A 12,468-nucleotide genomic window follows, 5' to 3' on the forward strand; every position below is an offset into this window, starting at 1 on the left:
TGTTGTTTATGATGAGGGGGCACATAAGCTTGCTCCTGCTGCTGTTGTGGAGGTTGAGTCGGAGTCAGGACATTCTGGCTACTCCACCTCAAGTTGGAGTGGACATTCGGCTCATAGTACGTGTTTGTCTGCCTATAGTGTTGAAAGGCAGCACAAGACTCAAAGGGGACAGAACAATTTTCTGAGACGTGCCCCTCAGCTCCACATCTTCTACAGACGAAAGGACTGTCTGAAACAATGTTAACATGGTACATCCCTCCTTTATAAGCTCCTCCCAACTTATATTTATCAAACCTTGCAGTGAGTGCTTCTAGTGCAGCAACAGAGGAAGATTCAGCAACTCTCCTCTAGTTTCCTCTCGAATTCCCATATTCAGCCTTATGAGTGGCCAAATCATCGATGATCTTCCACCCCTTAGTCTCTCCCATGTTCTCAGCAAATTGGCTATTGGCTGCAGCATCCAAAATAGCTCTCTGATCGTCATACAGTCCATTATAGAACTGGTTGCAAAGACTCTATTTTTCGAACCCATGGTGCGGTATGGTTCGCACCAGTTTCTTGAAACGGACCCATGCTTCATGAAAGTTCTCATCAGGCCCTTGTTTAAAGCTCGTGATCTGAGCTCTAATGGCATTCGTCTTCGAGGCAGAGAAGTAATTTTTGTAGAATGCCAGGGCTAAGGAATTCCGTCGGTGATCCCATGGGCGGCTCGGTCCCGGATCTCTATACCACTCTCATGCGGCGTCACGAAGAGAGAAAATGAACATGGTCTCCTTGATCGATCTTGGGTCACACCGCCGGGCGGGGTATAGAGCAGCAATAATCAATAAAAATCTCCATGTGCTTGGCTGCATCTTCATTTGCAGCTCCCCCGAACTGGTTTCTCTCAACCAGGTTAATATAGGAAGGCTTTGGCTGGAATTTTCTCGCCTCCCAGGTAGTTCGAATCCTTTGTAGAGATTCTTAACTGTAGGCTCTGAGTGACTAGCAATGGTTGCTTCTTCAGCCTTGACTGGGATTTCTGGAGAAGTAACCGTCTCAGCTGAAGAAGTAGAGGCAGGAGATGTAGGTGGATCTCCTTCGAACAGGGCGTTGTCGTAGTAGCTTAACAGAGTACTCAGATCTTCCTCTGTCGGTAATACCCTTTGTGATCGTCTCAACTCGCGCAAGGATTTCTCGATCTTAGGATTTAATGGTACTAGTTCACCACACTGTGACCTGCGGGTTCTAGAAGCTACTGTACACTAAAGAGCAGTCGATCGACTGCCATGCTTAGTCGATCGACCAAGCTGCTATCCCAGACGAAAATTAAAAGATCGAGGAACTTGAAGCCCATTATGTTTAGGTTTTGATAATAAGTGTTACGTATGTTTGCTATATAACGTAACCTAGAACATCAGATACAGGCATCCAGTTTTGATCCGATTTTTATCTAATTTTCACATTCAGTTTGATACCCGGCAACGGCGCCAAAATTTGATACCCGTCGTGAGGTGTCAAAAATAAATTTATATTCTCCAACTAAAACTATAGCTAGTAGCAGTCGGGTCGAACCACAGAGAGGCAGACGTAATTTCTAGTTGTTTAAATTCGGTCTAAGGTAACAATAAGGTGGGGGTTTGATTGGATTTGGTCTACAACTAATGAGCAATAAAATAAAGTGAACTAAGCAACGGATGAAATCAAGTATAAAAAAAGAGGTACTAGGATGGTCGGTTCGTTATAGTTTCGGCGGCAGCATACTAAACAGGTCCAAATCGAACACATGTGAGGCGGGAAATAAAGAGGTCCTCTCAGTCCACTCTTAACAAATAGCATCTTTCGATCTCGCTATAAGTCCCTAATATCACTAATACTGACTCTCGTCCTGAAAAGTGACTAATAATCTAAACTTTACCTATCTTTCGATCTCAGCACAATTTAGTCATTTCAATTGGTGATCTAACAACTTTCCCTATCTTTCGATCTAATGGGTCAGTCATAAATTAAGCATCTAACTGGTCGCATGCATTTGATTCTTTAAATACAACATTAAAATCAATTAAAATGAAAGGTAACCTCACGTGGTCAGTCGATCGACGAGGTATGGCAGTCGATCGACTAACACGCGATTTCAGTCCAAATGAATACTACGCAGCCTACGCTATAATTCCCCTACATCCTAACACAAACTATTTAGCTACTCATACTAAGGATGATAACAACAATAAAACTAATAAAATAGACAGAAGAATTCATGCTTGAAATAATAGAACAGACAATTAACATAAACGATAATTGGCTTGGATTCTAACTAACAATTCTATATCTAACAACGCAATAAAGATGAACTGAAAGTACAACAGAAGGAATACCGAAAATTGTAGAAGAATAGTAACGGAATGATTAGAAGTATGAATGAAAATCCGATGCAACAAATATTCCAAACCCTAACTATGATATTCTAAAACTGAATGTGAAACTTAGATAAAAATCGGATCAAAACTGGATGCTTGTATCTGATGTTCTAGGTTACGTTATATAGCAAACATACGTAACACTTATTATCAAAACCTAAACATAATGGGCTTCAAGTTCCTCGATCTTTTAATTTTCGTATGGGATAGCAGCTTGGTCGATCGACTAAGCATGGCGATCGATCGATCGCTCTTCATGTCTGATAGCTTCGAACTCGCAGTTGGTCGATCGACTGATGGTAATGGTCGATCGACTGCTTTAGCTGCTACTTGACTTCTATTATCTCGTGGATTTGTCTTTTAGGCCTTGAATTGCGCACCAAGCTCGTTCCTTAAGCGAATATTTCACGTCAAATGCAATGCAGGATACTCGGGGACAGATTTAGCTCGATTTCCGCTGGATTCTTCACATTTCTGCAATAATGTACAAAAATACGGAAGTAGACGGAAATAGGGAGAAATGTAGCATAAACTACATGAATGAGCTCTGAAATGCGTGTAAAATGGGATGTAAAACATCATATAAAAGACACGCATCAAACTTCCCCAAACCAAACCCTTGCTTGTCCCCAAGCAAGAACTAGACTCGATCTACTGACCTAATGGAACGAGTTCAATCTCAGAGCGAATACAACATGTAAAGACTAAACCATTTTAATGCAATAACCAACAATCACTTAGCAATGCGAATCATGCACACGAGTTATGGAGTCGTTAAAAACATGCTGAACCATCAACTATAGAGACTTATCAAATCGGACTCTCACGGGTCGCTCATATCACTCAAATAAGCACAGGTGAAAAATGTAAAGATAGAAATAATTCATTTGTAGTGACACTCACCTAACTACGACCCATAAGAACATGCCTGCAATATAAAATGAAAACAATCTCTACAACCGTACATACGCATTCCAACCAACAAGAGACCATGACACATGCCGAGGTATATATGTGGATATGTGAGGTATGGGTAAGAAGAGGCAAAACATTTATGGAAAAGTGGAGGTACAGGTGATCAAGCTAGTACCAAAACGGAACCATATGGCAACATCCAACTTCTTGCTCAAAAACAAATAAAACGGTGCTATAGCAAGCACAAATCTCACAATCTCTAGGTATAAAGGTAATCAACTAACTCCCCATAAGATATGAATAATACATGGGAGCAAAAATCGCCAAAACATAAGGATTTGAATTATGCGAATTTTATTTCTTTTTCTTTCTCTCGAACCTCAGTCGATCGACCTATAATGCCAGTCGATCGACCGCTTAAACAGTATAGAACCTCTTTTTACATTTTCTTTTTGAATCATTTTTTCCCTTCTTTTTTTCTTTTCAACTTTGTTTCTTTCCTTCCTTTCTTTTCATTCTCCTAACTAAATCTCAATAAGAGCATTTACAACCAAAAACTAAGTAACAATCCCAAGAACACAGACTACTAGCTTGACAAAGGACAGGCTATATGTAGGATGTAGTAATGGGACAAAAAGGCTATTTTTGGCAGTGTGGGGTTCATGGGAAAAACGAATAAAGGGAAACCTCTACCACATGTGTCAACTAACCACAAACCGAATGCATACAGGTATTAAGCACATTAAATTCATATTTATGCACATTTATGTAACATGCCTCATAAGGAGTACTACTCACATCCTAGATAAACTGGTCATAGATGTCACCAGTTATAGGCTCTAAATCTCAGAAATATGATGTAGTTTGCCAATTTTCTAAGTCAAGTCTCAAGTTTCAGCAGATAATTAACGAAAACTCGTAGATATGCATATACGATTCTACTAATAATCATGTCAATTTAACAAGGCTTAGGCAAAAAACAGATGCAAATGCAATATCATCCTTGAAATACTACCATTCCGACTCAACCTATATGCTAAAATAAACGTGCATTTTATTGAAATTTTTGAAATTTTTCAATTTTTTTTGAATTTTTTGAATATAAGAATGAAATAAACAATGCAAAACAAAATGTAAACGTGAATGCAAGCAAATGATATGCAACGCAAAACCCTTCCCCAAACCAAATCGCACAATGTCCCCATTGTGCAAAATCATGTAATGAAGAAAAGAGAAATGGGAATTTGCGTGAAAGTAAACAAATAAAAATGACGTGAAGTGGAACTCGGGAACTCACAAGACTTTGAGCGCAGCAAAAGGAAACCTCCCCAAACCAGCGTGAGCTAGGAGGTTTCAGTAGCCAGTAGTGCTACTAATAGGTACCTGAAAAGACAAACAGAAAACCACGCATAAAATCGAGAAAGACAATAATGAAGCGGTATTATGTGCATAATTGGGAAAAATAGAAGAAATAAATAAAATGACGGAAGATAAAGTGGAGTAGAAAACTCCCTTAAGTCCGTAAATCGACCAAACATAGCAGGAGAGAGGTCGTAAACAGGTACAGCAGTGCAGGTCGGTCGATCGACCACAAAACTCAGTCGATCGACCGAGGTGAAAGTAACAGTAGCTTCTGGAACCTGCAGACTGGTCGATCGACTACTCAGGCCAGTCGATCGACTGAAGATACTGCTGTAACTTTTTATTTCTTCGTATTTGCTCAATTTCTTGAGCTAAAGAGGTCTAAAAACCTTCAAATGCACAATAATACGCGCCTAAAATTGAGCAAAACCCAAAGCAAAGTCTAAAGCGTATAAAATCCTAAGCAAGCAAAATAAAATGCGAAGTTTCGCGTACACAAAAGCAATTAAAAGTGTCTAACAAAAGCAAATAAAATGTTTTGGAAAACATGTGATCAACTAGTAGTTGATCAAGAACGGCCACGGAATGGCCCACTTCGTCGGCTTCTGGCTACTAGAGGTAGCCTCAACGGTGCTTATCTTATCAGCTGCACCCTTCTTAGCTTCCACGTCCGTATGGCTCAACGGATCAACACTTTCATCATCTCCCCAGTCAATGACTTCTTCAAACTCGTCAAAGTCCAAGTCAGACTCCCTTGCCTTGACCGGTTCGTCATCAACTTCCTCATTAGTGGCATAGCTAAGGCAACCAAGACCTCCTCGTGAAATGATTGGCTTCTTCGCAGCTAGAGTGACTTGCAGCTCTTCCTTCCCCAAACCAACTCCTGCAATATAAGAAATAGACAAATCTTCCTCCAATTTACTCCCAATCTGGGGCGGAGGGGTTACAACAGGAATAGAGATAGGTAAATCAGGAAGCACAAAGTATGATTTCTTGTCAGAAACTGTATTACAAGTTACAGGCCACATGGGGTCCTTTTTCTTAGTCGGCTGGGCAAAGACAATAGAATGCTTCCCCACTTTGAAGGTCAGGGTCCCAGAACAAACATCAATAACTCCACCAGCAGTGTGCAGAAACGGCCTACCTAGAATGATAGGTATGTGGGCATCCTCAGGCATATCTAGGACGGCAAAGTCAACAGGGAAGAAAAACATCCCTATTTGTACGGGGATGTCTTCTAGGACTCCTCTTGGCTGGACCGCAGATCGGTCAGCCATCTGTACTGTCATATCTGTCACTGCGAACCTAGTCAATTTCAGCTTCCTAGCAAGGCTCAGGGGCATGACGCTTATACTAGTTCCTAGGTCACATAATGCCTTCTCAATAGAGAAGGTACCTATATTACAAGGAACAGAAAAGCTACCTGGGTCAGCTAGTTTATGGGGCGCAGTAAGGTGTCAAAAATAAATTTATATTCCGAACTAAAACTATAGATAGTGATAGTAAGGGTCAAACCACAGAGAGGTAGTGAATTATTAGTTGCTTTCTATTTTCGTCTAAGGGTAACAATGAGGGGGGTTTTGGTTGATTTATAATTAAACTAAATGCAAATAAATAAATAGGCAAATGAAACTGACGATGTAAACGATGATAAAAAGGATGCTAAGACGATCGGTTCATTGTAGCTACGACGACGCAAGTCCTAGGTAAATCTGAAATAATCACGTAAGGTGGGAAAATAAGAAGTCCTCTCAGACCAACTTAACAAGTAGCGCCGCTCAGCCTAAGCTACTAGTCCCTAGGTCTCACTAATACTAGCTCACGCCCTGAAAAGTGATTCCTAATGGCTAAATTTTACTTATCTTACGATCTTAATATAATTTAGTCGTTCAATTGGTAGTCTATTGCCCTCCCCTCTCTTTCGATCTAATGGGTCGGTCAATTCCTAAGTATTTAACAAATAGCCTCTCGGTCTTTTATCAAAAATTGCAATTAAATCAATTGAACTTTGCTAATTCTCACGCGATGCAGTCGATCGACTATGCACATCAGTCGATCGACCAAACCCCAAAACAGGTCTACCTATTCTACGTCGTCTACGCCACAAATTCCCTCACATCTTAGCAAAGGGTGATTACCTACGCATATTAAAATCGATAACAACAACGAAATTAAAATAAATGATATGGGAAAACATAATTTGAATGATTAAAGCAATAAAACGCAATAAAGAGATTAGGGTTGCGGGATTCTAATCTATCAATTCTATGCTAATAATAAAATAAAGTAGAAACTGAAATTAAGGACAAAATAATACCGAAGTAGGAAGCAAGAATTGAATCCAAAAGCAAGCAAGGAACTTTATTAAGAATTCTAAACTACGACATAGCTACTGTATTTTTGGAACTAGATGATGAAAACTGAATGACAAAACTGAAAGCTAAGGCTGCGTTATATAGGAGTATCACGCAACTCTTATTCCTAAACCTAATATACAATGGGCTTAAGCTAAATCTCGTCTTTAACTTCTCGTCAGACTCGTGGAGTGGTCGATCGACCACTTGGACCAGTCGATCGACCAACAGCAATACTGTCTGCACTGCATTCGACGATTCCTACAAACACGACTGATCTTAAAACAGCTATCATTTCTTTGTTACTTGGTCAAATCAGGCGTTCTACGCGGCGTTGGAAAGCTAAGAGGATAAGATTTCACCTCCAATTGGAATCACTTAATTATATGCTCCAGAACTCGAGATATAGCCATCTGAAGCAGCCTGCAATGTCAAGAAGCATTCTGACGGTCTACAGACCATGTAGGTCAGTCTATAGACCACTGTAGCTGGCAATCCGCTTCTAAAACTCACGCAAATACACCTTTCAGGCCTTGAAATGCGCACGAAGTTCACTTCTTGAGCTTTCCCTTCATGTCAAATGCTATGCTAAACACTTTGGGACGGATTTGGCTCATTATCTACTCAATTCCGCAATAATCTGCAATATTACATAAAAAGGCGGAAGTCGACGAAAAGGGGCAAATAGTAGAATAAACTACTAATAATGGACATAAAATGCATGGAAATAAAGATGTAAAACATCATATTATAGACACGCATCACTAATCAAACCCTAAACCCTTTCCCGTCCCGTTTTAGGATACCCGGTCCCCCCAAAAGGGTTCACTCGGCCTCTCTAGGGTGTCTTTTTGTCTTGCCGCCTTCGAATGAGAAGCAAGGGAAAGGGTTTAGGGTTTGATTAGGGGGATCCGCGGTAGCGGTCCGCCTAATCAAACCCTAAACCCTTCTCGTCCCGTTTTAGGATACCCGGTCCCCTCAAAAAGGGTTCACTCGGCCCCTCTAGGGTGTCTTTTTGTCTTGCCGCCTTCGAATGAGAAGCAAGGGGAAGGGTTTAGAGTTTTATTAGGGGGATCCGTGGTAACGGTCCGCCTAATCAAACCCTAAACCCTTTCCCGTCCCGTTTTAGGATACCCGGTCCCCCCCAAAAATGGTTCACTCGGCCCCTCTAGGGCGTCTTTTTGTCTGGCCGCCTTCAAATGGGACGCATGGGAAAGGGTTTAGGGTTTGATTAGGGGGATCCTAATCAAACCCTAAACCCTTTCCTGTCCCGTTGTAGGATACCCGGCCCCCCAAAAAAGGGTTCACTCGGCCCCTCTAGGGTGTCTTTTTGTCTTGCCGCGTTCAAATGAGAAGCAAGGGAAAGGGTTTAGGGTTTGATTAAGGGGATCCGCTGTAGCAGTTCGCCTAATCAACCCCTAAACCCTTTCCTGTCCCGTTTTAGGAACCCCGGCCCCCAAAAAAAGTGTTCACTTGACCCCTCTAGGGTATCTTTTTGTCCTGCCGCCTTCGAATGAGAAGCTGATACGTGCATTTTATATAGTCCTTTTAGCCTATTTTATGCACGCATCTCTATGCTTTTACCGTGGTTTTATGCTACGAAATGCCCCGAATATGCTACTTTGGGTTATTTTGTCTTATTTGCAGGAATGAACCCGAAAGGAGTGAAAACAAGCCTAAAACATGTCCTTACGCATGCATTTAGGAGATGAGTTGAATTTGGAGCGGTAATGAAGCTATTTTGAGATGCGCATTGGAATAAGGAAGTTAGGCGAGCCAAGAGAGTGCTTCAATTTGCTAGTTCCTGCTTGTAAGAGCCATATCTCGAGTTCTACAACAGATATTCAGGTGATTCCAATTGGAGATGAAGGCTTGTCCTTTTAGCTTTCCAATGACACCGGAATCACCCTATTTGACCACGTAACGAAGAAATGGCAGCCGTTTGAAGTTCCGTGCGCGAAGCAGGAATTACGCGCTGAGAAGTGCTCGATGGAGAACTATTTCTATTCGATCGAGAGCCCATTTGCTCGATCGAGAGCCACTTCTTCTCGATCGAGTGGTTTTAGGATGAATAAGTACTCGATCGACTATGTTTCCTTTCGATCGACCAGTTCCTTTTATGCCTTTGCTCGATCGAGTGATTTAGTTACTCGATCGAGTGGATTTTGGTTGTGACGGGGGCTTTTTAGTTATTTTCCGTCATTAGGTTTAATCCTATTCCTATTTTCTTATAAATACGAGTAAAGGTTGTCATTTGTAATCATCCAAGGATCACGTTGCTCTTCCCCTTTTCTCTATACACTCTGTTACTTTTATTCTTGTTCATTTCCTGGATCTCTTTAATTCAAGAATTCTTTCTTCCTTTCTCTCTTGTTATTTAATGGTTATTATTCCCTCTCCCTCTTTATTTATTATTCTTATTAATTCCATGTCTAGCTAAATTCCCCTTAGTATGTTAGGATTAAGGAACCCGTGGTAGCAATGCTTTAATTGTATTAAATAGATTAGCCTGCGATAGGAATTGTATTAGGCAATTTAATTGTTATCCGGTCGAATGAATGCATGCCGGAGACCATAAATTTAGTTAACCCCGACCTAGATCGAAAGATTGGAAGGGAAGGCTTGCTTAATTACAATAGGGTATTGCGGTGAGGGCGAAAGTTAAGTCATTTACGCTCTAGGGCGGTTTAAGGACCGAAAGGTGACGACCATAGCTCTTCTTATCAATAGTCTAATCGCCTTAGTATTCCCGATAGTATAAGATCGATAGCGCCACGGTGGACCGACTCCTAGCATACTCCCTTCTCTCTTGTTGTTAATTTCTCTTATTTATTTCCCTCGCTTTAGTCTTTAGTTTAGAATATCAATTCAAAACCCCACACACTGTGACACCGACGTATGAATTGAACGGATAATTAGCAAAATAGCCTCCCCGTGGAAATCGACCCTACTTACTACGACTTCTTAGTAGTAACTTAGGTATTTATTTTTGGTACAAAACGACAAAGATCAAATTTTGGCGCCGTTGCCGGGGAGGCGACGCTTTTTATCCGTTTTATTTTGTTTGTCCTTTCGCCTCAAGGGAAGACTAAGTACCTTGAGGTCATTTTATCTTTTTTTCTTTAGTCTTTGTTTTGATAGGCTTACGGGTTTATTAGACAGACTGCGAGGGAGATTGCCGAAGGGAAGGCTTGAGTACCTTCGATCCCTCTTGCCAAGATGACATCTGTCTCCCGACTAATTGCTCGGTTTGAAGCCCAAGCCGAGAAACCCGCTAGTTGGGAAAGGGAGAAATCTTGGGGATGTGGTCTTCTTGAGCACAATGCATCACATTTGTAGTTGTGCCGCCACATCCACCCTATCAATGGCCACCGCAACAAGATCCTCCTGATATACAAAAAGAAATTGCGGAGCTGAAATCTTTAATGCAAGAATATGATAGACGATTTTTCGCGGGCGTAGATGAGATAAGGTTCTGAATAGCTCACTAACAATTGAGTCGGATGCTCGGCAACCAGAAGAGGTGTGCTTGACCAAGAGCGGTTTTTCCCATGAAGAACCCGCGTTGTCCAATCTTGAAAATGATTTCTATATTTCGGATGACGACTTTCTATCGTATTTCGAGAATGCATGCGGGGATATCAGCGGTAGACAGAAGAAAGTCCTCGATCGAGTAATATCTCTTCTCGATCGAGTGACATGCATGAGGAAAGTGCTCGATCGAGCGATTTTGTTACTCGATCGAGTGAGATGCGGGAGAAAAGTGGTCGATCGAGTGATTATTTTGCTCGATCTACTGAATTGGCCATTGGGAGCTTTTATTCGTCACTTGGGTTCATATTGGATGACGAGTTTGACGATGATGAAGGTTACGGTGAACCTCCCTTATTCACAAATAGAGTCGGATATACTTGAAGTCTGCGATTTACGGGATGGATTCCACTGAGGAGGTTGATGAAGAAGCAGCTGAGACGGTAATTGCTCCTAGCACGGATGAGGTAATGCATTCCTTTGTCAGTGATTCCGTCGTTGAGAGCGACCAACCCGAGGTAGTAAGCGATAATTTCATTATTGTTTGTTTTAACAGTATATTGCCTCGTTTAATTTGTGCTCCTTCTTTTAATGCTACACCCTCTCATATGTGGACGCATAATTTAACGAATTTTCACCGTCCTTATCATTTCAAGTTTGCTAATCTGAATCGGGACCCTTATATATTGACAGTTGCTCCCGCGCTCCTTTATTATGTGGATAAATTTAGGAGCTCACATAGGAAATTTGTTAGACTCAAACGGTTGTTTAATTTCATTTCCTATTTCTTGATTCCACTTTGGTGCTACTTATGCTGTTGTGTAGCACATGCGCAGCTATTTGACAGGTTGCTGCGCGCTTTGAGCTGTTTTGATTGTATTTAATTATAGAGGCTCGAAGAAAAAGAAGGTCGAGCTGGGACCTGACTGAAGCTAGGGCTACCCGGGAGGCAACCCGGCGATTTATTTCTACATTTTTATTTACCTTAAGTTGTAATAAATGGTTATTATACCATAGACGGTCTCAGTTAAGCTTGTTTTGGTTAGTTGCGGGTTGTTTTTATTGCGTTTTGCAGGAATTACACCGAGGATCACTCGATCGAGTAGTCATTCTACTCGATCGAGCACTTTTGCTGATGAATTCACTCGATCGAGTGGCAATTGTACTCGATCGACCACCTGCAGATTAGAGAACCACTCGATCGACCACTATTCCAGTCGATCGAGCAGTTTTTGGATGCCCATTCACTCGATCGACCACTGTTGGACGGATATCGAGTGTATTTGACTTGGATTAGCTTCCCGAGACGGTTTTAAGGCCCTTAGCAACCTCCCATGTTCATGGTCGGTTTGGGGAGGTCCCCTTATTTCGCGTATCTTGTGAGTTTTCCGTATTTACTCTCTTTCTCCTTCAGTTTGCATTTCCTTTCCTTGTCTTGGTACAATGGGGGCATTGTACGGTTTGGTTTGGGGAGGTTATGCATCCATATCTCGTGTCTCGCATTTTGTTTTCATTACATTTCGATTATCACGTTTAATTTATGTTTGCATCGTTATTTATTTCATAAAAATTTAAAATTCAAAAAAATTGAAAAAAATTGAAAAATTCAAAAAAATTTCACGTTTATTTTAGCATATAGGTTGAGTCGGACCGGCCGATTTCCATGATGAAATTGCACTACAATTGTCTTTTTGCTTAAGCCTTGCATTAAAATGTTATCTTCTAACTTTGTCTTATTGCATGTCTACGAGTTAATGTTAAAATTTAGCTGAACGAATAGACTTGACCTGAAATTTTGGCAACCTACTTATAATTTCTAAGATTTAGAGCCTTATAAACTGGTGTCATTTATGACCGGTTTCATGTAGGATTGTGAGTAGTATACTCCTTGCATATCATGTATCATTAAT

At 41.0% G+C, this 12,468-nt stretch overlaps 1 non-coding gene across 1 annotated transcript; it reads left to right on the top strand.

Annotated features, from left to right (window-relative positions):
- Positions 1-525: 525 nt before the first annotated feature.
- LOC141636538 (small nucleolar RNA R71) lies at positions 526-632 on the top strand. The gene has a single exon (XR_012541144.1). It is a non-coding gene; the product is annotated as a small nucleolar RNA R71 (small nucleolar RNA).
- Positions 633-12,468: the final 11,836 nt, after the last annotated feature.

This window comes from Silene latifolia, chromosome Y (assembly GCF_048544455.1).
Source record: "Silene latifolia isolate original U9 population chromosome Y, ASM4854445v1, whole genome shotgun sequence".
In the NCBI taxonomy this organism is placed as follows: Eukaryota; Viridiplantae; Streptophyta; class Magnoliopsida; order Caryophyllales; family Caryophyllaceae; genus Silene; species Silene latifolia.